Source organism: Callorhinus ursinus, unplaced genomic scaffold, assembly GCF_003265705.2.
Source record: "Callorhinus ursinus isolate GAN/ISIS: 27379988/994484 unplaced genomic scaffold, GSC_fseal_2.0 scaffold4, whole genome shotgun sequence".
NCBI classification, from domain to species: domain Eukaryota; kingdom Metazoa; phylum Chordata; class Mammalia; order Carnivora; family Otariidae; genus Callorhinus; species Callorhinus ursinus.
Genome location: NW_027397066.1, coordinates 109763009 through 109788526, shown reverse-complemented (window position 1 = coordinate 109788526; position 25518 = coordinate 109763009). Strand labels below are relative to the sequence as shown.

The following is a 25518-nucleotide window of genomic DNA, read 5'->3' as shown; positions in this document are numbered from 1 at the left end:
TTTGATGACTAGCTCAAGTTGTCTCCAAATGCCTGTAACCCAATGAGTATTTAATTTCATTTAAAGACTTACATAAATCATGCAGACTAAAATAGACTTTATTATGATCAATAAACTTAAAACAAATTGCTATTTCATGATACAATTAACATCAATATTAACATACAGTTAAAAGTTAAAAAGTAAATCAGATTAACAGAACTCCATCAAATTAATATCAGATAATTTTGAAAAGTTATACATTAGAGAAGACTTTCCTGTGACAAACATATTTCAAGCATTAGTTCACTAACACTAAAGGATTTCTGAGCAATGTTCTTGATGGTATCACTCGAGATTAAGAAGCACAACATAGCTAATGTTCAATAAATAGTTATGAACTGACCAAGTGACTAATTATACTTCCAATTTTGGAATAAATTGTTCATTTAAGAAGTTCTTTAGGGAAAGTAATATTTTCTAATTATTCTGGGGTGATGTGTGCCACCCATGGTAAATATATCCTTTTGGATTTATATTTCACAAGAATGAAATATTAATAATAATTATTACTTTCATAATAAAATCTAACCTACATTTTGACTAAACATTCATTATCTTTTTTGTGTGTAAAGATGTATTAACATTTTATTAGGGTTTATCTATATCTTGTTTTTATTCTTTATTTTTTATCTTCTATGTTTTTAAAATAAAATTAAATAATGAATAAACAATAATTTCAACATTGGCATATTTATTTTTAACTTATTCTTATTTATTTCTTTTAGTGACATGCATGGCATAAGGAAAGATCAATAGAGTGCTTTGCACCCATGTGTGTGTTTGTGCATGTGTGTGTGTGTGTTTATATTTTTTAAAAATCTGTGATCATAATGTGGAGGAACAGGAACTCTCAAACATCTATGGATGGAATATAAAATTATACGGCCACTTTGGAAGACAGTTTGGCAGTTTCCGACAAAGCTAAAAATACTCTAACCCTATGATACAGCAATTGCACACCTTGATATTTACACAGATGAGCTGAAAACTTACTTTCACAAAATAATGTGCACACGAATATTTACAGCAGCTTTATTCACAATTGTGAAAAGTTGGAAGCAATCAAGATATGTTTCAACAGGTGAATACACAAATAAACTGGACTATATTCATATAATGAAATGTCATTCAGCTCTGAAAAGAAATAAGCTATCAAGCCATGTTAATATATACAAGACCTATAAGTGCTTATTGCTAAGTTAAAGAAACTGATCTGGAAAGATTACATACTATATTATTACAACTATGTGACATTCTGGAGAAGAAACTATAGAAACAGTAAAAAGATCAGTGGTTGGCAGTAAAACTATTCTATATAATGCCGTAATGGTGGACGCATATCATTATATTTTGCCAAAACCCATAGAATATATAGCACAAAATGTGAAACCTAATGTAAACTATGGACTTTGGGTAGTCATGATATATTAATGTTGGTTCATCTATTGTAACAAATGTCTCGCTCTATTGGGGTATGTTGATAATGAGGGAAACTATTCATGTGTGGGGACGGGGAGTATATGGGAAATGTCTACCTTCCCCTCAATTTTGCTGCAAACCTAAAACTAAAACATAAAGTTTATTAATTTTAGAATAATCTGTGATTAGAATTTTTTTTTAATTGCTAGAAATTGGGGTGCCTGGGTGGCTCAGTCAGTTAAGCGTCTGCCTTTGGCTCAGGTCATAATCCCAGGGTCCTGGGATCAAGCACTGCATCAGGCTCCCTGCTCCGCAGGGAGCTTGCTTTTCTCTCTCCCTATGCCTGCTGTTCCCCTTGCTTGTGTTCTCCCTCCTGCTCTCTCTGTCAAATAAATAAATAAAATGTAAAAAAAAATAAATTGCTAGAAATTCATGGGGTGCCTGGATGGCTCAGTCAGTTGTGTCTACCCTCAGCTCAGGTCGTGATCTCAGGGTCCTGGGATCCAGCTGCATAAATAAATAAATTTATTTAAATAAATAAAATCTTTGAAAACAAATTGCTAGAAATTCATTATTAATTTATTTTTTAGGCTTTTAAATTTTACTCATTTTCCCCCAAATTATGAAATTTTTTAAGGTATTCTGAGGTGATTAATTTTTTTTAAAGATTTTATTTATTAGAGGGAGAGAAAAAGTGATAGAAAGAGCATGAGCTGGGGGTGGGGAGGGGCAGAGGAAGACGGAGTGGGAGAGGTGGACTCCCTGCTGAGTCCTACATGGGGCTCTATCCCAAGACTCCCGGATTATGACCTCAGCTGAAGGCAGACGCTTAACCAGCTAAGCCACCCAGGTCTCCCTATTTTTTTTTTTATTCATGCTCTATGTGTTTTCTTGGTGTTATGACCTTAAATGGTCATGATGTTTACATAGTGGAAGCAAACAAATTAAAAAAGAAACATCAATTTTATAATTCAACAAACCTTGATTTGAATACCAGCATTAGTTTAGTAGACATATTATTGGTCATAACTATAATCTCTCCAGCCATAATTAGCATAAATACTAAATAAAAAATCCTTGTGGTTATTTTGTTGTTTTGTTCTTTTCCCCTTTCTTTTAGGGAATATTTTAGCATGTGAAAAAAACATAAACCTTATTTTTGAAAAATGAAATAAAATTAAGCAAATTAATTTTGTTATGAATTTTAACTTAAAATTTACTCTTGGAGGGGCGCCTGGATGGCTCAGTGAGTCAAGTGTCTGCCTTGGCTCAGGTCATGATCTCAGGGTCCTGGGATTGAGCTCTGTACTGCACTCAGCAGGGAGTCTGCTTCTCCCTCTCTCTCTTTGCCCCTCCCCCTTCTCATCCTCTCTCTCTCTCTCGCTCGCTTTCATTCTCTCAAATAAATAAAAATAAAAATCTTTAAAAAAAATTAAGAAAAATACTCTTGGAGGTGTGCCTGGGTGGTTCAGTTGGCTAAGCATCCAACTTAGATTTTGGCTCAGGTCATGATCCCAGGGTCCTGGAATAGAGCCCTGAGTCAGGCTCTGTGCTTAGCATGGAATCTGCTTGAGTTTCTCTCCTTCTGCTCCATCCCCCATGCTCTCTCTCTCCCTCTAAAATAGATAAATAATCTTTAAAAAAATTTCTCTTGGAAAAATTTACATATTCTTTTGGTATATTGATGAATAGCTTACTGTTGGGAGAGAATTCTCCATGGGTCTTTTGCCTGACTTCAGAGTAAGAAACATTGACTACTTAAATCTAGAAAATCTTTCCAAGGATGTTGGTATTTTTTAGCGTTTGATTTCTTATTCCAAGATCCAACAGAAATTCCCTTGCATCTTTAGACATTTAATTATTTAATGCCCCTCTAAATAATATCCTTGTTTTACCATCTTAATACAACTGTAATATGTGAAACATTGTTATGCATTTCCACAGAAATTGCCCAAATAACCATTATAGTAGTTTTAAAATAGCAGTTGTTCAAATCATTTTTATATACATAAAATCTTTTCGAAAGTATTTTTAATCTCAAAAATTTGTTTTTGTTTTATAACTGAAGTAATATTGTAGACTTGAGTGAAAGAAGAGTTAATAGTATAATTTGAAACTTCCATGAAAATAATAAAACACAATTGCAATCTTCTGCATGATTAATAGGCTGGAATTTCATTTTTAATTTCATCATGCAGTATGTTAACTATGGTCTTTTGGTTAAATAAATTTAATTTCCTAGGAGATCAAGCTACTACCACATGTATTCAGTATCTGAATACCTCATATTATTATTTTTTAATTTTGTATCTACTGAATTTGACTAATGGTTTACTTTGATTAATATTATTTTCAAAAGACTTAGCTGAAAAACTTTATTTTATTAAATATCACTGCTTGAACAGAACAAGGTAGTGATGAGCTTCTATGTTAATGGTGTTTTGATGTATATACTACAAAAGTGAAAATACAACTTGGTGACTTTCATATTATCGCCCATAATCTTAGGAATTTTGTAAAATTATGGTAATATGGAATACACTGTAAATAAAAAGAAAAAAAAATATCTGAAGAAAGGTTTACATAGACATTTCAACCAAGGACATTAAGTGCAATTCTGAAGAAAATTTTGACACAAGCTATAGTACTCAAAATGTTAAAGCTAATTCAAACTATTTCAATCAATCTTTAAAATCCAGGCAGAGTGGATCTGTATTTTTTCAGTCCATCTTTAAAATCTAGGCAGAGTGGATCTGTATTTTTCAGTTTTATGAATTATGCTATTTTTGGAAAAGCTTACTTTTAAACTAGTTGAATTTCTGAGTCATAGTCAATTTCTCCATATTTCAACACATTTTGGAATTGAGTGGAAACTAATAAAACATTAATATAAATAGTGTTGAAGTTAGTACTAATCACATACCTACTATATGTGTGTAAATATAGATATACACATACTACACATTTGCATATTATGTTTAAGTATATAATATGTACATACACATTCATATGTTTGTTGAATAAAATTATTCATTAGTTCATCCTCATTGTTATAGGAGCAAGCAAAAAAAACAAAAACGCTTGCACTGACTAAGCTTATATTTAATTATATAGATAAGCAAGTAAGTATTCCCAGAACCAGAGGAATGATCAAAAATGTAATTATGATTAGCCCCAATTAACAGCTATAAATCACAGAATTAAAATCCCTTGTTCCTGCTTTGGCAGCACATATTCAAAAATTGAAATGATACAGAGAAAATAAGCATGGCCCAATGCAAGGCTGACAAGCAAATTCATGTTTTTCCATATTAGGAAAAAAAGAAAATGTTAACTGTGTGAGGTGATGGATGTTTTCATTAGCTTGAATGTGGCAATCATTTCACAGTGCATATATATATCAAAACATCACGTTGTATACCTTAAATGTATATTCAATTTTTATTTGTCAATTACACCTCAATAGGGATGAAAAAAATATTTTACTTTTGCTGCTACCACTACTCACTCTGCTATAACAAAGATGGCACATCAACATTTATATTGTTCCATTTACTATGCTTTTTTACATATGTTATCATGCTTCATATTTACAATAACCTATTATCAGTCAAGTGTCTGCTTTGGCTCAGGTCATGATTGGTATGTATTGTTATCATAATTTTATTGATAAGAAAATCAAGGCTCAAAGCTTAATTAACTAGGTCAGTGTCTGATATCTAGAAGAAGGCAACAAGAATAGTAATAAATATAAAGAAAGAGCAATGTCTGTATATAAGACAATTAGTTCAAAAGACATGTTGTATTAGGATATGTCAGGTGATGAAAATATAAATATAGATATGACTTTAAGACCTATCTTCTAGATATATATGAAAACAATAATTATGATATAACATAATAAATGGTATGTTATACATATTTGCAAGGTAAATGGAAATGAGGCTTATTGCCAAGTCCTAAAATATACTTTAAAAAATAATGATGACATAAATTATTTCAACATTGGTTATTTTACATATTTATATATAGGTGAGGTGATAGATAAATTGATATAGACCAACTGTCAGAACAATAGGGAATAAAAAGAGAGAAAATACATTACTAGTTCTCAATCTGTTATTACATATGATTACATTTAATAAAACTAAAACTTTGTACAAAGTAATAAAATAAAAATAATTCAGCTCATTTTTTTTTCTGAAATGGTGGGGGGTGACTTTAATCTTATGTAGAAGTTTACAAAGATAAGAAGAGCGACAATTTCTATCCAAACTTGACGGATAGCTGCCAAATACACTTGGGTTAAATCATTTCCTTTTTGGGTTAAATTGTTTTCCTTTTGGTTTTTGTCTTTAAAGTCTTTTAATTTATTCAAAATGGTAGCTCTTTCAAAGATCAGTGATTAGGGTGCCTGGGTGGCTCAGTCGTTAAGCGTCTGCCTTCCGCTCAGGTCATAATTCCAGGGTCCTGCGATCGAGTCCCACATTGGGCTCCCTGCTCAGCAGGAGGCCTGCTTCTCCCTCTCCCATTCCCCCTGCTTTTGTTCCTGCTCTCGCTATCTCTCTCTCTGTCAAATAAATAAATAAAATCTTAAAAAAAAAATCAGTGATTAGAATAACAGGATAAAATAGCCAAATCCTTGAGTAAACAACAACATGAAATAGAAATGCCCACTCTAATGAAATAACTAGCAGTGGAGAAAATAAAATTATGAAAATACATAAACAATAAATTATAGAATAGATATAATTAATATCAGGAGAGAGACATGATAAAACATTTTGACTACTTAAATTAACAAGAGTCTAAAGAAAAAAAATTTGCTTTTGAGAAAATACAATTGGTTAATAAGACTTCCAGGTTGAAAAAAAAATTGTATGTTAGTGAACTGAACAAATGAGAATGTCTAGACACAAGCATAAAAAAACATACATTGATAGAGATAAATAGATGGTAGATAGATAGATGATAGATAGATGCCAGATAGATAGATGCCAAAGAGATAGATGGGAGATGGGAAATGGGGGAAAATGTTCAATTATGTAAAGGATAGACATAGAAAGTTAAACACTCACATATTTGGAGTTGTAAAAGTCAGTAGTCTCAGATTTATTTTAAGAACTTAAAAAAAGAAAAAATAACTTAAAAAAGAAACAAAAAATGGAAGAAAATAATAAATATATGCTTAGTGATTAAAAGTATAGGGGAAAAAAGTCAAGAAATAAAGCTAAGAGTTAATTCATTGAAAGGATAAAAAAATGACAAACCTTTGTGATGGATGTCAACTAAACTTGTGTAATTATTTCCAAAATATACATCTATCAATTATTATGTTGTATATCATAAATAAATACAATGTTATATATATATATATCAATTAAATCTCAATAAAACTGAAAAAAACAAAATCACAAAAACTGGAGAAATTGTTTTAAAACAATAAGAGAAGTAATACCAAATATCAGGAATAAAAAATGAAAAGTAATTATATATGAGGTGCCAACCTTTTTTCTTAAAGGAACAGATAGTAAATATTTTAGGCTTCATGTTGTAACTATTGAAATTCTTGTAACTACTCAAATAGTTTCTGCTATAGTGGCATAAAAGTTATAGACCATATGTAAGTGAGTAAGCATGATTATGTTCGAGAACACTTTATTTATAAAAACTGACTGACTCTCAGGCCACAATTTGCTGACCACAGTTCTTGTTTTCTTTTTTTAAAGAGAATTCAACACTAATGTAATATTGCATGTCAACTATACTCAAAAAACTTTTTAAAAATAAAGGAAAATTTAAAAATAAAAAGAATTAAAGATTTATTTTTAAGGAATATACAATGCAAAAATCTTATACTTTTGTAGATAAAATACACATTCAAAAGGTAAATCAGGGTATATTAACAATTTTAGCTTAATAAATTTGAAATGTAAGTAAAATACACAATTGTCTAGAACATGTAATTTTCCAAAAGTAACTTAAAGTAAAATACAAAACCAAAATTGTCCTATAACAAATCCATTTACTCAGTAGTCAAAGATCATCTCATAAGATCATTTCAAACCTTGATGGCTCTACCAGCAGATTGTTCCAAACATGAGACAAAATAATAACTCCAATATTACATATAATTATTTTGAGCAGAAAGCCAGAGGGAACATATTCCAATTCATTTTATGAAGCTATAATAACCTTGACATCAAATATAAAATAAAATCAGAGAGGGAGACAAACCATAATAGACTCTTAAGTATAGGAAACAAACTGAAGGTTGCTGGAGGGGCAGGGCACTGGGATGAGGTAACTGGGTGATGGACATTAAGGAGGACATGTGATGTAATGACCAGTGGGTGTTATATGCAACTGATGAATTACTGAACTCCATATCTAAAACTAATGATACACTATATGTTAACTAATTGAATTTATTTATTTTTTAGTGGGCATTTTATTTATTTATTTTTATTATGTTATATTACCATACATTACATCATTAGTTTTTGATGCAGTGTTCCATGATTCATTGTTTGCATATAACACCCAGTGCTCCACGCAGAACGTGCCCTCTTTAATACCCATCACCAGGCTAACCCATCCTCCCACCCCCTCCCCTCTAGAACTCTCAGTTTGTTTTTCAGAGTCCATCGTCTCTCATGGTTCATCTCCCCCTCCAATTACCCTCCTCTTCATTCTTCCCCTCCTGCTATCTTCTTCTTCTTTTTTTTAAACATATAAGTATTATTTGCTTCAGAGGTACAGATCTGTGATTCAACTAATTGAATTTAAATAAAATAAGTTAAAAAACAAAACAAAATGAAACTTTACCAGGATAGGAAAGGAAAAAGGAATTAAAGTCAAACTAATTTATCAGAAATAAGAAAAAATTGCAGATTATCAGGCAGAAATCAACAATGTATTTAAAACATATGACATCGTGGACAAAAGGATTTATTCCAAGCAACCCTAGAAAGCTGTAATGGCTTCATATGAAAATAGCAATGTGATGCACTGAAACAAAAGACTTCACAAAATCATAACTTATTTAATGCCATGGCCTTAAAAAAAATCTTACATTTTAACAACCTAACTAAAAAAGAGTGGGCTTAACTTGATAAAGTTTTTCTTCAAAAGTCCTTTGGAAAGCATCATACTTAATAAGGAAATGCTAAAGTATTTCCTTTGAGATTGGAAACAAGAGAAACATCAATGTTATAAGTAATTCATATTGGAGATCTTAGATATGGCAGTAAGGATTTTTTAAATAATAAAAATTAATGGAAAAAGGAAAACAATGGTCATATCATGGAGGTTATTTTGTGCACAGAAAATTCAAAAGAGAGATGTTTGGGTGGCTCAGTCCATTAAGCATCTGACTCTTGATCTCAGCTCAGGTCATGATCTCAGGGTCAGGAATTCAAGCCACATGTTGGGCTCCAACGCTGAGCATGGCGCCTACTTAAAAAAAAAAAAAATCAAAAGAATCATCAATACTTTATACCAATTAATAGTTTTTACCAAGATTCCTTGACATGAGTTAATTATGCCAAAATGAATTGCATTTCTATATATGAGCTACAAACACAAAGTAAAACACGACAGATACGAATTACAACAAAATTTTAAAATCAAGTTATTAAAAATAAGTCTAACTAAAGAGTGCCAGATCTTTGGAAAACAAAAAACCTTGTTGATAGCAATTAAAGATGACCCAAACACATTGAGAGTTTTGCCATAATTAGATTGGCAAAGAAGTTAAAGAACTTAATGAAGTCATTTCTCTTCTAAATTTGTCTTTACTATCAATGCATCCCAAGTAAAAGCTCAGTTGGATTGCACTTAAACATTATCAAGCTAATTCTATACTGTATGTTAAATATAAAAATGCCCAAAGTTAATATAAGTTTCTTAAAGAAAAGAATAAGTTGGGGGATGTATTATAAAATATAATGATACAGTGTGGTATTAGAAAAGCAATAGATTAAATAGATAAACGGAATGAAATAGATAGACCATAATAAGAAAAATGTTTGTATGGGCACATGGTATTTGGGAGAGCTGATATTATAGATCGATGATGAAAGATGGATTTGTCAATCAGTGTTGCTGGCAAACCTGATTATGCAAATGGGAAACAATTAAAATGGCCCTTAATTCACACCATATATAACAAATTCTTCCTTGGGGAATAAATATTTAAATGTAATAACTAGGCAAAATTTTCTCTGAGCCTTTCGTTGTTACTGCTGTTGTTCAGTATCTTCTTGTTCTTTATGATTTGTGAGGTTTTGTTTTTATTGTTTCTTGTCAAGGGTGCTGGGTTATTGGTTTCTTTGCATAAAATATGATGTTGGGTTTAGATGTCCAGCTTAAGCAACTGTTTTCTAGATAGAACTTTAATTAAAATTTGTGTTTTTAGCCTCACTTTTCACTCTCTACTTTTTTGTTGCTTTGTTTTGTTTTGTTTTGTTTAAATCTAGTATCCCAGGCAGTTTGGTTTCCCCTCTACTGTACACACTATTGTTTATGTTCTGTTTGTCTGCTTTCTCTACTCTCTTATATTTCCTGATAATCTTCATTCTCCTTTCCTCCTTCCAAAAATTTGCTGAAACCTCTTGAATGCTTAAGAGCATTTCATTTCCTATGTTGTTCTATTTAATTTCCTCTTGTACTTCATTTATAGCCTAACTTAGCTGTATGGGAGATATAGTCGTATTTTTCAAACTGAATGTAAAAATACGTTGTTTTCAAACACAAGTAGTGATTAAATTTCTAATAATTGAGCAATAGTTGAGTGTTATGAATTTAATTTTCACTGACATTTCTCTCTCAGCAAGAAAAACTTTGCTCTCTTTCTCTAAGACAGTACTAAGGGGCAACTTGTTATCACCATTAAATTGTTCAGATATAGAATATACTTTGCTAGGAAGTTGGAATCATCTTATTCTCAGGATCCTTCTATAAAACAACAAACAGCTATATAAATAGGTGTTATCACTTTTATTTTGCAGCTTGAAAAATATATTTCAAATAGCCATCCTAATCAGATGTATTATTAATGAAACACACTTTCTAAGATCAAAATTTTTAGAAAGTAGATCAGATTGAATTATCAAAGTTGGCTTACAGAACATGGATTCTAGGAAAGGGAGAAAGGCTGATGGCCTTCAATGATTGTTCCTTCTGATAAAGGTGTGATCAGATGTCTCTACAGATGTCTTTTTTTTTAGTAAAAAAACACAGATAAAGTAAAACTCTTTGGTAGCTTTATTTAGTTTTATAGAGAAGTTTAGATAAGACTTCGGGCAAGTGAAACAGCTGTGCGGGTGGAATCTCGGTGTATTCCAATCCCTTCTTACTGAAATTCATTCCTAGTTCCCTGATTGAGTATTCAACAACTATTTCCCTTCATCTTTGTAGGAAATAATTTTGGACTCTGCTAAAATATCAGCTGCCACAATAATGTGTGGGTTTCACCCTTTAATTTTTGGAAGTTAAATATAGAGTGGATTCTTGGACAACATGGGTTTGAACTACACGGGTCCACTTATACACAGATTTTGGTTATTGTTAAAAACGGTAACTGGGTTTTCTTTTTCTTATGATTTTATTAATAACATTTTCTTTTCTCTAGCTTACTTTTCATAAGAACACAATACATAATTCATATAATATACAAAATATGTGTTAATCTACTGTTTATATTATTGGTAAGGTTTCCAGTCAAGAGTAAGCTATTAGCAGTTAAGTTTTTAGGGAAGTAAAAGTTATATATGGATTTTCAGCTGTGTGGGGGCATCAATGCCTCTCATTCCTACATTGTCCAAAGGTCACCTGTATTTTCATATTTGGTGAGCATCTTAGTTTTGTATTTGATTTTCTTTTTTTTTTAATTTTATTATATTATGTTAATCACCATCCATTACATCATTAGTTTTTGATGTAGTGTTCCATGATTCATTGTTTGTGTATAACACCCAGTGCTCCATTCAGTACACGCCCTCTTTAATACCCATCACCAGGCTAACCCATCCCCCCAGCCCCCTCCCCTCTAGAACTTTCCGTTTGTTTCTCAGAGTCCATAGTCTCTCATGGTTCATCTCCCCCTCCAATTCCCCCCCTTCATTTTTGCCTTCCTGCTATCTTCTTCTTTTTTTCTTTTTTTTAACATATAATGTATTATTTGTTTCAGAGGTACAGGTCTGTGATTCAACAGTCTTACACAATTCACATTGCTCAACATAGCACATAAATTTCCCAGTGCCTATCACACAGCCACCCCATCTCTCCCACCCCCACCACTCCAGCAACCCTCAGTTTGTTTCCTGAGATTAAGAATTCTTCATATCAGTGAGAACATATGATACATGCCTTTCTCTGATTGACTTATTTCGCTCAGTATAATACCCTCCAGTTCCATCCATGTCATTGCAAATGGCAAGATTTCATTCCTTTTGATGGCTGCATAATATTCCATTTTCTTTATCTATTCATTTTTCAGATGAATGTATTTGATTTTCTAAGTAGTACCCATCTGGTCACTATCTTACTCTATATTTTTTAGAGATAAAAGAGCAAAATTTTTGGCTTTTCTAATTTTTAGCATGTTGACTAATAAAAATCAATGTCAAAATTTCTTTTATTTAATTTTTTCTGGTTACAGTCTCTTCTTTAGTTTTTTTTTTTTTTTTTTGGCTGTTTGGGTCCTTCATTTTTTTTTTAAATTTTTATTGTTATGTTAATCACCATACATTACATCATTAGTTTTTGATTCTTCTTTAGTTTTTTATATAATCTATTGCTACTTCAAAACTGATTTAAGTGGTGACAACAATAATCTTAGCTATTTCCAAATTTTCCACAATACATGTAGCATCTGAGTACCACTTTTTTTGAGAAATTTATCAGAGCTCTATGGGAGTTTTATTTTATTTATTTTTTATTTTATTTATTTATTTGATAGAGAGAGACACAGTGAGAGAGGGAACACAAGCAGGGGGAGAGGGAGAAGCAGGCTAACCGTGGAGAAGGGAGACCAATGCAGGGCTTGATTCCAAGACTCTGGGATCATGACCTGAGCTGAAGGCAGACGCTGAACGACTGAGCCACGCAGGAGCTCCTGTATGGGAGCTTTAAAATGGCATTTATAATCTCCTCCAGCCCCAACCATGTTGATGTCAAAGTTGGGTATTCATCCTTTCTGGTGGCTGGGTAATATTCCAGTGAATATATGGACCACATCTTCTTTATCCATTCATCTATTGAAGGGCATCTTTTTGCTCTTTCCACATTTTGGTTATGGTGACTAACATAACATAATAAAATTTAAAAAAATTAAAAAATAGCATTTATATTTCTATAACACAACAAAACATTTTGCATACTAAAATAATAAAATGTTCTTAGTTGCTTTAAATTGTCATATGATCAGAAACAGGAGACACAGGCTAAATTTCTACATGAGCAGTAGAGCTACTAATACTTGTAAAACAATTCTCCTTAATGAGACCCAAACAATGTGACATAAGGTCATTCTATCAATGAAGGAAAATCAATCCCAAGATGAGATGAACATGAATTTCTACTCTAAGAACATTTTTTTCTTTAAATTATATTAGAAAATGCTAGTTCTTGGAATTATACTACAATCTTGCTACATAAGTGTTATGGACTGGATGTTTGTACCTCCCTAAATTCATATATTGAAGTCCCAATCCCCATTGTGATGGTATTTGGAGGTAGGATTTGAAAGGTAATTAGGTCATTTATGATGAAACCCCCATGAATAGAATTAGTGCCCTTATCAGAAAAAACAGAAGAGAGATGATCTCTCTCCACTATCTTAACACATAGCTATCTGTAACCTAGGAAGTGAGCACTTATCAATAATTGAATCTGCTGGCTCCCTTAATCTTGGACTTTCCAGGCTCCTGAACTGTGAGGGATAAATTTCTGTTGTTTAAGCTACCCACTCTATATTTTTATAGCAGTGTGAGCTAAGACAAACTTTCAGAATTTTTATTCTTTTTTTAATTAAAAAATAATAATTTGTGAGCAGAATACTTGACTACAAGAAAGCTGCTATCCATTTCCTGAATTGATCAAAAAACACATATTTTACATTTAAAGCCATGTTTTCTTAAGCCCAAAGTTTACATTATTGCTTTTATAAATGCTTACTTTATATTTGGGTAGTATAAATAAAATGAATAATATAAAAGTTACAGGCTAGGGTTTAACATTTCAAAAATGTCTGAAAAAAAGGTAAAATGCCCAGTTTTTTTCTATTTTATCTTTTTTTGTCTTTCTTTTCTAGTCCTCCAAATTTGATAACTTTTTTTAATTTGTTACATTATTTTACTTAAAAGGACAAAGTATAAATCAGGGAAATATTATACACAAGTTTTCTCTCTACCTTGATTACATTCCTGCTTTATTCCAGTTTCCATAAAATATATTATGTAAAATAGATTTGAAAATATATATTTTACAGTCAACATTTATTTGATTGTAAAAATAGAAACATCAGTATAAAATATAAGTAGATAATAAGCTTTACTCATGAGCTTCTCCATCTTTTCAAGTGGATCAGGTAGACTGATGGCACTTTAAATAATGTGTTAAATTTAGAAAGAGAATACATTAAATAGGAAAGAAAGTCGTTGAAAATAGGAAAACCTTTCCATTAAGGGTTTCAGATATGAAATGTTCTATTCAGACATAAACTAAGCCTAAAATGAGAGATTTTTTTTAACTGAAAGAGCTAGAGAGTAATTAAAGGTAATTGGCATGTTATTATTCTTAAAAGGTTCCCTTTTCTGTTCTAAGAATACTAGGGAACAATTGAATAGATAAAAAGCGAACTATAAATTGCCAAATAGATCTTTTGTATAATAATACGTCTTTCTAGACAAAAGATATTTCAAAACCATGAAAAAGAGGGAGGTGTATTTGCCTGACTGGCCCACTCGTCCTGCCTGGCCACAGTGAAGTTGCCTCAGATTTTTAAAACACAGTATTAGAAGCCATCTTAGTAGGTTAAGAGGACTCAGAAGTGAACATGATAAACTTGAGGGGGACCAGTTGGTTGCCAGAACTTAACATTAGGTGAGTAGAAAATCACTTGATAAATGAAATTGAAAGCTGAATAAATACTTTTATTTAAGAACACCTATGGCAGATTGAGGCTGTTAACATTATTGATCCAATCTGGGAAGCCCTCCCTCTTGCCCTTTCTCTCTCCAAATCCTGCATATTTTTTTTTTTTTTCAGAACTGGATCAATACAAATTCTCATTATGAAGCTGTTTATTTACTACTCTATCCTTCAATGAACTCTTTTGCAAAGACTTCTATCCCACCCACAGTCAATACAGTGGCACATTATTCCTCTCTTATCTTTAGTCTCTCAGACCAAGTAAGACTCCTTCAAATGTTTACTATAATTAATCTAATCTTAATCCAATTAAAATATAACCCTTACTCCTGCATTCTCTCTAAAACAACATGTTTTTTTCTGATTCATAAATTTGCCATGTTCATTTAAAGTTAGGTATTCTGTACCTTCACTATTTCTTCTATTTTGAAGGCAAAAATTGTGTTTTTCCACATTTTGTTTATTTGTATCTTCTTTTCTTTATGATTTATTTCTTGAAGACTCCCAATATATTTTATTTGGGAACATCACAACTTGTTAAATAAAAGGGAATATATTGAAGAATTTGAGTAGAAGTTTTTCTTCATGCTGAACATAGAAAAGGCATTTATTAAAGTTAAAACATTCTTCATAGCAATTGCACTACTCATACCACTTTTATACTGCTTAGGTATGACACATTTTACAAAATATGAAACATTTAATATATAAAATTTGACGAGTTTGGGCTTATGTTGACACTTGTGATACTATCACCACAATAAGAGTAATAAACATAGTCATAACCTCCAAAAGTTTCTTTGGGTCCTTTTGATTTTTTTTTTGGTCATAATAAAAAATAATCAAAATCTACCCTCTTAATACACTTTTTAGTGTACAACACCATACTGTTAACTACAGTTTCTACATTATACAGCAGATATCTAGAATGTATTCATCTGGTATAACTGTAATTGTACATTCATTGAACAACATAAACCAAAACAGCTCTTAAACACCTCACGCACAGGGCCCAAAGTTAAATTTATGTACGAATGAAAAGCTGATCTATATGTGGATATTTTACATTTAATTTTAAACTTGATGAGGATAAAGTTAGTATAGTCATTATCAACCACATTACAAGACATAACCATAAGGTGCATTTCTTTCTAACGTTCTAGGATTGTGTTGAAGTTCAATGTAGGAACATAAAGACAACCATGGTCTCCTATCCTATATATTATTAAGCCCAAAGACTGTATCTAGATTTCAGATGTAAGGGTTCAGAATATGTCACCCCAGAAGGTGCCACTTTGGCATACTGATTATTTTGAATTAAAGGTACTTGAGAAACAGCTGGTGCAGGGAGACTCTGGCCCTCCTTTGCCCCCCTGAAAGCAGGAGATATATCTTCAATGTCAAATGTACCCTTCCTGTACCAGGAAGGTAGAAGACTTCCTTATTACCAGAGACAAGGAATTTAAGTCCAAGAAGGCTGCATAAGTAAAACTTGTTACTTCTTCAACACTTTATGAAGTTTTGCCCAAATCTAAGCCCAAATCACTTTGTCTTGTTAATTCTTCACAAATGAATTGTTTCTTTTCTAAAAAGTATAAAACCTTCCTGCTTTGGTCACTTCTAAGAGCCTTCTATTTTGCGGGGGTTTCCATATTTCTATATGTATGAAATTAATTTTACTTTTCTCCTGTTAATATATTTTAGTTCAATTTAGATCAAAGAACCTAGGAGGGAGGAAGAGAAACATTTTCTGCACCTACGGTTTAGTACCCAATGTACAGCTCTCCACTGGCTAGACATCCTTTGCTCCAGGGCTTCTGAGGCTGAGAGATCTGGGGACCCTGGCAAGAACTGGCAGAAGTAAACATTCTTAGTACATCAAGTTTCCAGATTTGTGCTTGCAGAATCCAATGGAAGTCAAAGTGGTAAGAGTTGTGTTGTGTTTTTTGTGTTTTTTTTCCTTTTTTAAATGTAGATTAGCAGGAGAAAATATTTGTGTGAACTGGGTTCTTGGGTATGGTGACCCTGAGAAAGATTGTGTTATGAGTATTCTTGATTTCTATTGATCCCTTTCCTCCCAGAGATGGTCATTGTTCTCTTTTGTCTCTGTCTTTCATATCTTTTGTCACAAGGAGGGAAGTCATAGGGTAGAATGCAGGCATAGTGTATTGTAAGTCTGCAAACTGGCCTCACAGACTGGTGAGTTCATGGTTCCCATCAGACAAGTGTCTGTTTAGATATATTTTGCAAGTGTCTGTTTAGTTAAACATTATATTAAAAGGAGATGAAGCTTTGCTTTTGTCTGGTTCTATGTCCTTTGTGACCACTGGGCTTTGTGACCACTGAGAATACTCTTTCTGGCCTCCACCAGCCAGAAAGTGCACATGTCACTTTGCATGTGGCAACCAGCCAAATAGGCTGGGACCCGAGACACAAAGTGACAAACAGGATTCTCTATGACCATGCCAACTGTCAGGGGAGTTGTCTTAAGGGGTCCTAGTTTCAACCTTCATTGTCTCATTAGTGCTGGAAAAGTGTTATTCCAGGAGAGGCCACCCAGTGTCACAGATTATCAGGTCTGTGACTGGAGGCATCTCACATTCTCTTGGGAAACTGGAGGTACCATTTCCCTAACACCATTCTATCTGCTAGTGATAATGAAGGTCTTTGCTTTCTTAGGCTAACTCTAGGAGTGAATTTTCTAGATTTTGTGAGGCCTGCATATTTTGTACCATCTTTGCAGACACTACTTGTGTCCATGGTTAAGACATAAAAAAACTTATTGGTTTGAGTCACTATTAAGATTAATGTACCCTTGAGGGGCACCTGAGTGGCTCAGTCAGTTAGTTGTCCAACTCTTGGTTTTGGCTCAAGTCAGGATCTCATGGGTCATGAGATAGAGTCCCGCATCTGGCTCTGCACACAGTGGGGAGTCTGTTTGGGGATTCTCTCTTTCTACCCCCCCACCCCATGCTGTGCTCACTCTCTCTCTCTCTTTCTAAATTAAATAAATAAATCTTTTAAAAACGATTAATGTACATTTGAAGTTCTTATTAATCAATAGCCCATCAATGGACCCTTTAAGTTGGAAAAATTTCTATATCTGAAAAGAAATTCTAGAGAGCTATTATCCTCAACAATTATCTTATTGGTATCTATGGAAAATCAAATTAAAAATAGGACACAAAAGAGTATAATGTCTAGCCTTAGGGATCTCTTTAACAAAATTAAAAAACAAATTAGAATATAAATTAAAATTTACATCTGATGTAAGTTCCCCTTCTCAAAAGTCAGCCAATTTCCTTGGCAAATTCCCATTCTTTTAAATACCCAGCTGGCTTTTTAAAATTCCTGTACCCTAAAAGATTTACAAAGAACATTCCAGCCTGGTCTCCAGGTCCACTAAAGAGGTTACTCATGTAAAAACTGAGAGTCACATAGTAAATTTAGCAGAAGGACCTGGAATAGACTGTAGGGCTCACTTTACTGTCCCATACAGCTCCTCCTACTTTCCAGGGCTCTGTAATCAGGCTCGTCCAGTTTCAAGTCTTCCTATGCAATAATCTTTATGAATGTATCCAGGACCCCCACTGTAAAGAATTCAAGTCCCCTAGAAAGCAGCAGATATATTAAATTATAAAGCCCTTTTACCTCTGCTTTCAGAAGATCCCACCAAACTTAGAGAAGAATTAGAAAAATTAGTGACCATTCCCAACACTACTCACAGGAATTTTGGCTGCTGAGGTAAGTTTTTCTCACCTATGATTATTCTGTAGTTAACAGAGCAAGCCAGCTACTCCTCTGGGGAAAATTTCCCTCACAGAGGAAAAAGATGACCAGAATTTCTTCCGGGCCATCCTACAAATGATAAGGAAATGGATCACCTAGAAGCTTATATTCAGAGGCTGAAGAACGTAATGGTAAAGATTTTTCTCCCAAAGATGAATTGGCCCAATGTTGATTCTAAATTCAGGAAAAGAAGAGAACATTCAAAGGTCTTTTTTGAATGCTTTATACAGAATTTTAAAAGCACCTGCATTAAGCCCTAAAGCTCCAGAACATAGAAATCTTTTGGTTCCCACCTTAGCAAGAAAGCTTCTCCCTTATAAAAAGACACAAGTTAAAGATAATGTAATTGGATGGGTGGATCAGCTCCTTGATATTATTTTAGGCTGTAACTCAATTTTTTGAGGAAGTAAAAGCAACTGACCTTGTCTTAGAAATCAGTCTTCACAAAACCAGAAATGCTGCTCTAGAAACAATTAAAAATTCACCCATCTTTACCAACCCCCAAACCTTCCCTATTATCTAAAAATGCTTGCAGATATTATGAAAGATCAGGACATTGAAACAGAACTGTTCTAAAAAAGAAGGAAAAATTTATATAGAAATTACTCTGGACTTCTGATAAAAGACAAATATGCCTAACATTCTTAGGAGAAAACTTACATTCTTTCTCTGTCTATAGAAGACATAAATTTTACCGTATCTTTGTTATAAACATCCAGATAACTAAAACACCTCCCACAATCCCCTAAGACTGAAGAAAGAAAGAAAGAAAGAAAGAAAGAAAGAAAGAAAGAAAGAAAGAAAGAAAGAATGAAATATAATAGAAACTAACCCAAAATGTTTTTCAAGTTCTCATGATCTGGGATACTTTGGTAAATAAAATGTAGTTTAAGTTTTTTGGTTTTATTAAAATAGTTTTGTCTGCGGAGTAATTTATTTATTTATTTTTTATTTATTTATTTATTTATTTATTTATTTTAGAGATAGAGATTGGGAGGGAGGGAGACAGAGAGAGAGAGAGTTTCAAGCAGACTGATATGGGACTCAGTCTCATGGTGCTGGAATCATGACCTAAGCTGAAACCAAGAGTCTGTTGCTTAACTGACTGAGCCACCCTCTTCATTTTTTTACTCAATGGTATCTCCCTGTTTTCATATTTAGTTTTCTTCGTTCACCAACTCTTTTTTTGTTTCTAAGATTTCCCCTTTCTCAAAAACAAATTAAAAATGATAAACAACAAATACTGGAGTTAAAGAGCTTCACTGATCAATTCTATCAACTATTTAAGAAGGAATAATATAAATATAAAATAAACTCAAACAAAATAGATGAAGAACAAGCTTCCCAATACATTTTGAAGACAGAATAACCATGTTGGCCATGAGACCAGAAACTGACAAGGAAGGAAAATTACAAATCAATTCATTCATTTACAATAATTTCAAACACCGAATAAAAGTATTAGAAAATGAAAACCAACAATATATAAAAGTGGTTAGTATGCAATCAATTGTTGGGTTTTAATACTATTCTTTACTAATTATTCTCACTGAGCATACAAGATGTTCTGAATCAGGGTCAGATTTCTTAATAAGTATATAGATCCCCTTTTTAGTTCTTTTTTTTTTTTAAGATTTTATTTATTTATTTGAGAGAGAGAATGAGAGATAGAGAGCACGAGAGAGAAGAGGGTCAGAGGGAGAAGCAGACTCCCCGCCAAGCAGGGAGCCCGATGTGGGACTCGATCCCGGGACTCCAGGATCATGACCTGAGCCGAAGGCAGTTGCTTAACCAACTGAGCCACCCAGTTGCCCGATCCCCTCTTTAGTTCTTACCCCTGGGAAAATATTGCAAGATCCAGACTAGTTGAGCTAAGTGACTAATGAGGCATCCATACATGAGGGACAAGGAAAATGGATGTTTCTCTACTACTAAGAGAAAGGGAGATAGCTGTCCCTTTTTCTTTTTCTTTTTTTTTTTTTCAGAACTTCTTTTAATATTTCTTTTTTTAAAAAAGATTTTTATTTAACTATTTGAGAGAATGCATGAACGGGGTGGTGGGCAAAAGGAGAGGGAGAAGTCGACTCCCCGTTGAGCAGGGATCCTGATGGGGGACTCGATCCCAGAATCCCAGGATCATGACCTGAGCAGAAGGCAGAAGCTTAATGGACTAAGACACCCAGGTGTCCCTCCCTTTTCCCTTTGGAAAGGGTACCTTTCTTACTCTAACCATAAAGTATGTAAATGAAATCTATCCAAGAGCCAAGTGACAGAGATTTCTAGGTTCCATGCTTCATCTCCTCTTGAAATTTAACACCTTTTTAAAAATATTTTATTTATTTATTTGAGAGAGAGAGAGAGAGCAAGTGTGCACATGAGTGGGGGAAGAGATGGAGGGAAAGGGAGAAGCAGACTCCCCGCTGAGCAGGGAGCCTGATGCAGGGCTCAGTCCCAGGACTCTGGGATTATGACCTGAGCAGAAGTCAGACATTCAACTGACTGTGCCACCTAGGGGCCCCAAATATAAACACCTTGTAACAATAAGAAGCAATGTAAATGTTTTTGGATACAAAATTTGGATATAAAATTTGGATGCAAAAATTTTAAAAACAGTCCCACTTCCCTAAGTATTCCCAGAACATTGATATTTCAATTTTTCCTATAGATAAATAGGAAAAGACCCAAAGTCAAGGAAATATTTTGGAGGAAATGAATTACTAATATTTATATAACTTGAATTATTCTAGTTTCTGTATTTTATATTCCAGAAAAATATCTGACTAGATTTTGTTTTTCTAGCACCAATTACTTCCTTTTTTATTAATTAGATTTGCTGGCTACTAGGTATATCACTTTTATTAATTTAATTTTGAGCAGAATGGGATTCTATTTTATTTGATTTTCAGAAAAGGTTTCCAAAACCAAACATGTGATTTCCATTGGTATATATGCCACCTTGTTACATCTAACTCTTTCTTTCCTCTAATACAGCTACCAAAATAATATTTAACAACAAATGATTCGTGAAGCCAATTGAAAAATGTTTACGCTATATTAGACAACTTGATGAAAATGCATTAAGTTCATGAGTTTCTAAAGATTTGTTAGTGCCTGGAATCACTGTATGGAGACATCCAGGAAAAAAATCTTTCGGTATAAACTATGCAACAGTGAAAAATCAATAAAGCATACCAATATTTTCATATGGTGACAAAACCTGTCCATATTAATCTTTACTAAGCAAATAATTTCAAATGAAACATGATTTTCCCAAACCAATATTTGTTTTTATATCAAATTCAGTTAAGTTCAATGAACATTTGTTGAATTCTCTAAGTTCTAGATACTGTGATTCATCCTGGTAATGCTAAGAATCTCTCCATTCTTTACCTTGAAATCACAGGGAGGAGAGAGAAGCTTAGACATGTACTCAATGAAATATGATAAATAGGGAGGAAGAGCAAGATGGCAGAGGAGTAGGAGACCTAAATTTCATCTGGTCCCAGGGATTCAGCTAGATAGTTATAAAACCATTCAGAACACCTACAAACTCAACAGGAGCTCCAAGAAAAGAATAGCAGCAACTCTCTGAACAAAAAAGCGACCATTTCCTGGAAAGTAAGATATGCGGAGGAATGAATTCCAGGCAATATTTGAGAAGATAGACCAAGGCGGGAGGGAGCCTCCCTCAGCATGCTACCAGCAAGTGACAGAACAACAGAGCACAGAATTGGAACTTTTAGAAGTCTACTTTGCTAAGAGATGGTTCTCCAGTGGCTAAGTGGGGGTGGGAGGTGGGAGGGGTAAGGGGGTGTGGAACCTTTGCTGGAACAGTGTGGTCTCAGGACCCACGGGGTCACAGAAAAACTGGGGGTGCCTGAGTGTGGCAGAGTTCCCAGGTATTGGAGCAGGGAAGCCGGCTCCAAAGACGGAGCTGAGGATTGGGCTCTAGCTCGGGGGTTGCCATAAACTGTGATCCAAGGGCACAGTCAGCCCACTGTTCTTTGAGCCAGGACCAAACAAGCGGAAGATCCAGGGAAACTCCCCTTCCTCCCCCAGGAAGAGTTGCACAAAAGGGAATCTGCTGGGCTTGGAGACTCCAAAGGAGGTCATGTGCCAGAGATAGAAACCCTTAGTCACAGGCTGGGTGAGCACGGAGTGCGGCCAGGACCCAGGAGACAGGAGTCATTGACTGCTTTTCTCTGAGGGCTCACTGAGGAGTGGGGCCCTGAGCTCTCGGCTCCTCCAGAATCAGAGATTGGGATGCCGCTATTTTCTTTCTCTTCCTCTAAAGCTGTACAGAAAGCTTTCAGGGAAGAAAAGCTACCAAGAGCAAACCTGAGCAGATTACTTAGCCTGGCCCCTGGCAAGGGTGGTGCAAATCCACCTTAGGCAAAGACATTTGAGAATCACTGCAACAGACCATTCCCCCAGAAGATCAGGAAGAACATCCAGTCAAGACCAAGTTTATGGATCAATGAGACTACAAACCCCAGCACTAGGGGAATACAGCACATAGAATTCATGGCTTTTTCCCCATGATTCTTTAGTCTTTCAAAGTTAATTTTTTAATATTCTTTAATTTTTTTCTTTTTCTATTCTTTTTAGTTGAATTTTTCTTCTTCCTTTTTTCAACCAATTTCTTATAAATTCCTTTTTTAAAATCTTTTTTAACTTTCATTTTTTCAGTCATATTCTATCCCTTCATTGTATTTAACCTTATTTTTTTATATATATAAGTTTTTCTTTCTTTAAAATTTTGGGATACAGTTTCTTCTAACAGACCAAAATATACCCTAATTCTAGTGTATGACGTTCTCGTGGTTTCTTACCTGATAACATTCTCTCCTTTTTTTCTTTTCAAATTTTTTATTCTTTTTCCATCCAAATTCTTTTCTTATCAATTCCTTTTTAAAAATCTTTTTTAATTTTCATCTTTGCAGTCATATTCTGTCCCTTCATCATATTTACCCTTATTTGTGTGTGTGTGTGTGTGTGTGTGTGTGTATACGAAACGTATATATATATATATATATATATAAGGTTTTCTTTCTTTAAAATTTTGGGAGGCGATTTCTTCTAACAGACCAAAATACTCCCAAAATCTAGTGTGTGGCACTGTTCTATTCACCAGCCTGATCATATTCTTTTTTCTTTTTTTTTTTTTCCCCTTTTTTTCCCCCCAGTTTCGGGTCTCTACTGATTTGTTTAGTATATATTTTTCAGGGGTTGTTGTTACCCCTTTAGCATTTTGTTCTCTCATTCATCTGTTCCTTTCTGGACAAAATGACAAGATGGAAAAACACCTCAAAAACAAGACAAACAAACAAACAAAAAAACCAAAAGGCAGTATTGACTGCCAGGGACCTAATCAATACAGACATTATTAAGATGTCAGAACTAGAGTTCAGAATGATGATTATAAAGGTACTAGCTGGGCTTGAAAAAAAGCATAGAAGATACTAGAGAATCCCTTTCTGGAGAAATAAAAGAACTAAAATCTAATCAAGTCAAAATCAAAAAGGATATTATTGAGGTACAATAAAAATGGAGACTCTAACTGCTAGGATAAAAGAGGTAAAAGAGAGAATTAGTGATATAGAAGACCAAATGATGGAGAGTAAAGGAACTGAGAAAAAGAGATAAACAACTACTGGATCACGAGGGGAGAATTCAGGAGATAAGTGATACCATAAAATGAAACAATATTAGAATTATTGGGATGCCAGAAGAAGAAGAAAGACAGAGAGGGGCAGAAGATATATTGAGCAAATTATAGACTAGAACTTCCCTAATTTGGGGAAGGAAACAGGCATCAAAATCTGGGAGGCACAGAGAACCCCCCCGCTCAAAATCAATATTAAGATAGGTCAACATCCCAATATCTAATAGTAAAACTCACAAGTGTCAGAGAGAAAGAGAAAATCCTGGAAGCAAATTGGGACAAGAGGTCTGTAACTTACAATGGTAGAAACATTAGATTGGCAGCAGACCTATCCACACAGCCCTGGCAAGCCAGAAAGGACTGGCATGATTTATTCAGGGCACTAAATGAGAAAAATATGCAGCCAAGAATACTGTATCCAGCTAAGCTGTCATTGAAAGTAGACGGAGAGATAAAAAATTTCCAAAACAAACAAAACTAAAGGAATTTGCAAACACCAAACCAGTCCAACAAGAAATACTGAAAGGGGTCCTCTAAGCAAAGAAAGAGTCTAGAGGTAACATAGACCAGAAAGGAACAAAGAAAATATACAGTAACAGTCACTTTACAGGCAATACAATGCCACTAAATTCACATTTTTCAAAAGTTACCCTGAACATAATATGGGCTAAATGCCCGAATCAAAAGACACAGGGTATCAGATTGGATAAAAAAAAAAAAAAAAAACAAGACTGATCCATATGCTATCTGTAAGAGACTCACTTTAGACCCAAAAACACCTAGAGTTTAAAGTGAAGGGGTGGAAAACCATTTACCATCCTAATGGACATCAAAAGAAAGCTGGGATGGCAATCCTTATATCACACAAATTAGATTTTAAACCAAGGACTATAATAAGAGATAAGGATGGGCACTACATCATACTTAAAGGGTCTATCCAATTTGTAAGATGATCTAACAATTGTAAATATCTATGCCCTTAACAATTGTAAATATCTATGCCCCTAACACGGGAGCAGCCAATTAATAACAAAATAAAAGAAAGACATTGACAATAATACAATAATAGTAGGGGACTTTAACACCCCCCTCGCTAAAATGGACAGATTATCTAAGCAAAAGATCAACAAGGAAATAAGGCTTTAAGTGATACACTGGACCAAATGGACTTCACAGATATATTCAGAACATTCCATCCTAAAGCAACAGAATACACATTCTTCTCTAGTGCCCATGGAACATTCTCCAGAATAGATCACATTCTAGGTCACAAATCAGGTCTCAACTGGTACCAAAAGATTGGGATCATTCCCTGCCTATTTTCAGACCACAGTGGTTTGAAACTAGAACTCAATCACAAGAGGAAAGTTGGAAGAATTAAAATACCTGGAGGCTAAAGAGCATTCTACTAAAGAATTAATGGGTCAACCAGGAAATTAAAGAAGAAT

General features: G+C 33.8%; 1 pseudogene; it reads left to right on the top strand.

Moving 5' to 3' along the window:
- Positions 1–4677: 4677 nt before the first annotated feature.
- On the top strand, positions 4678–4775 carry LOC112826243 (U6 spliceosomal RNA; annotated as a pseudogene).
- The last annotated feature ends 20743 nt before the right edge of the window (positions 4776–25518 follow it).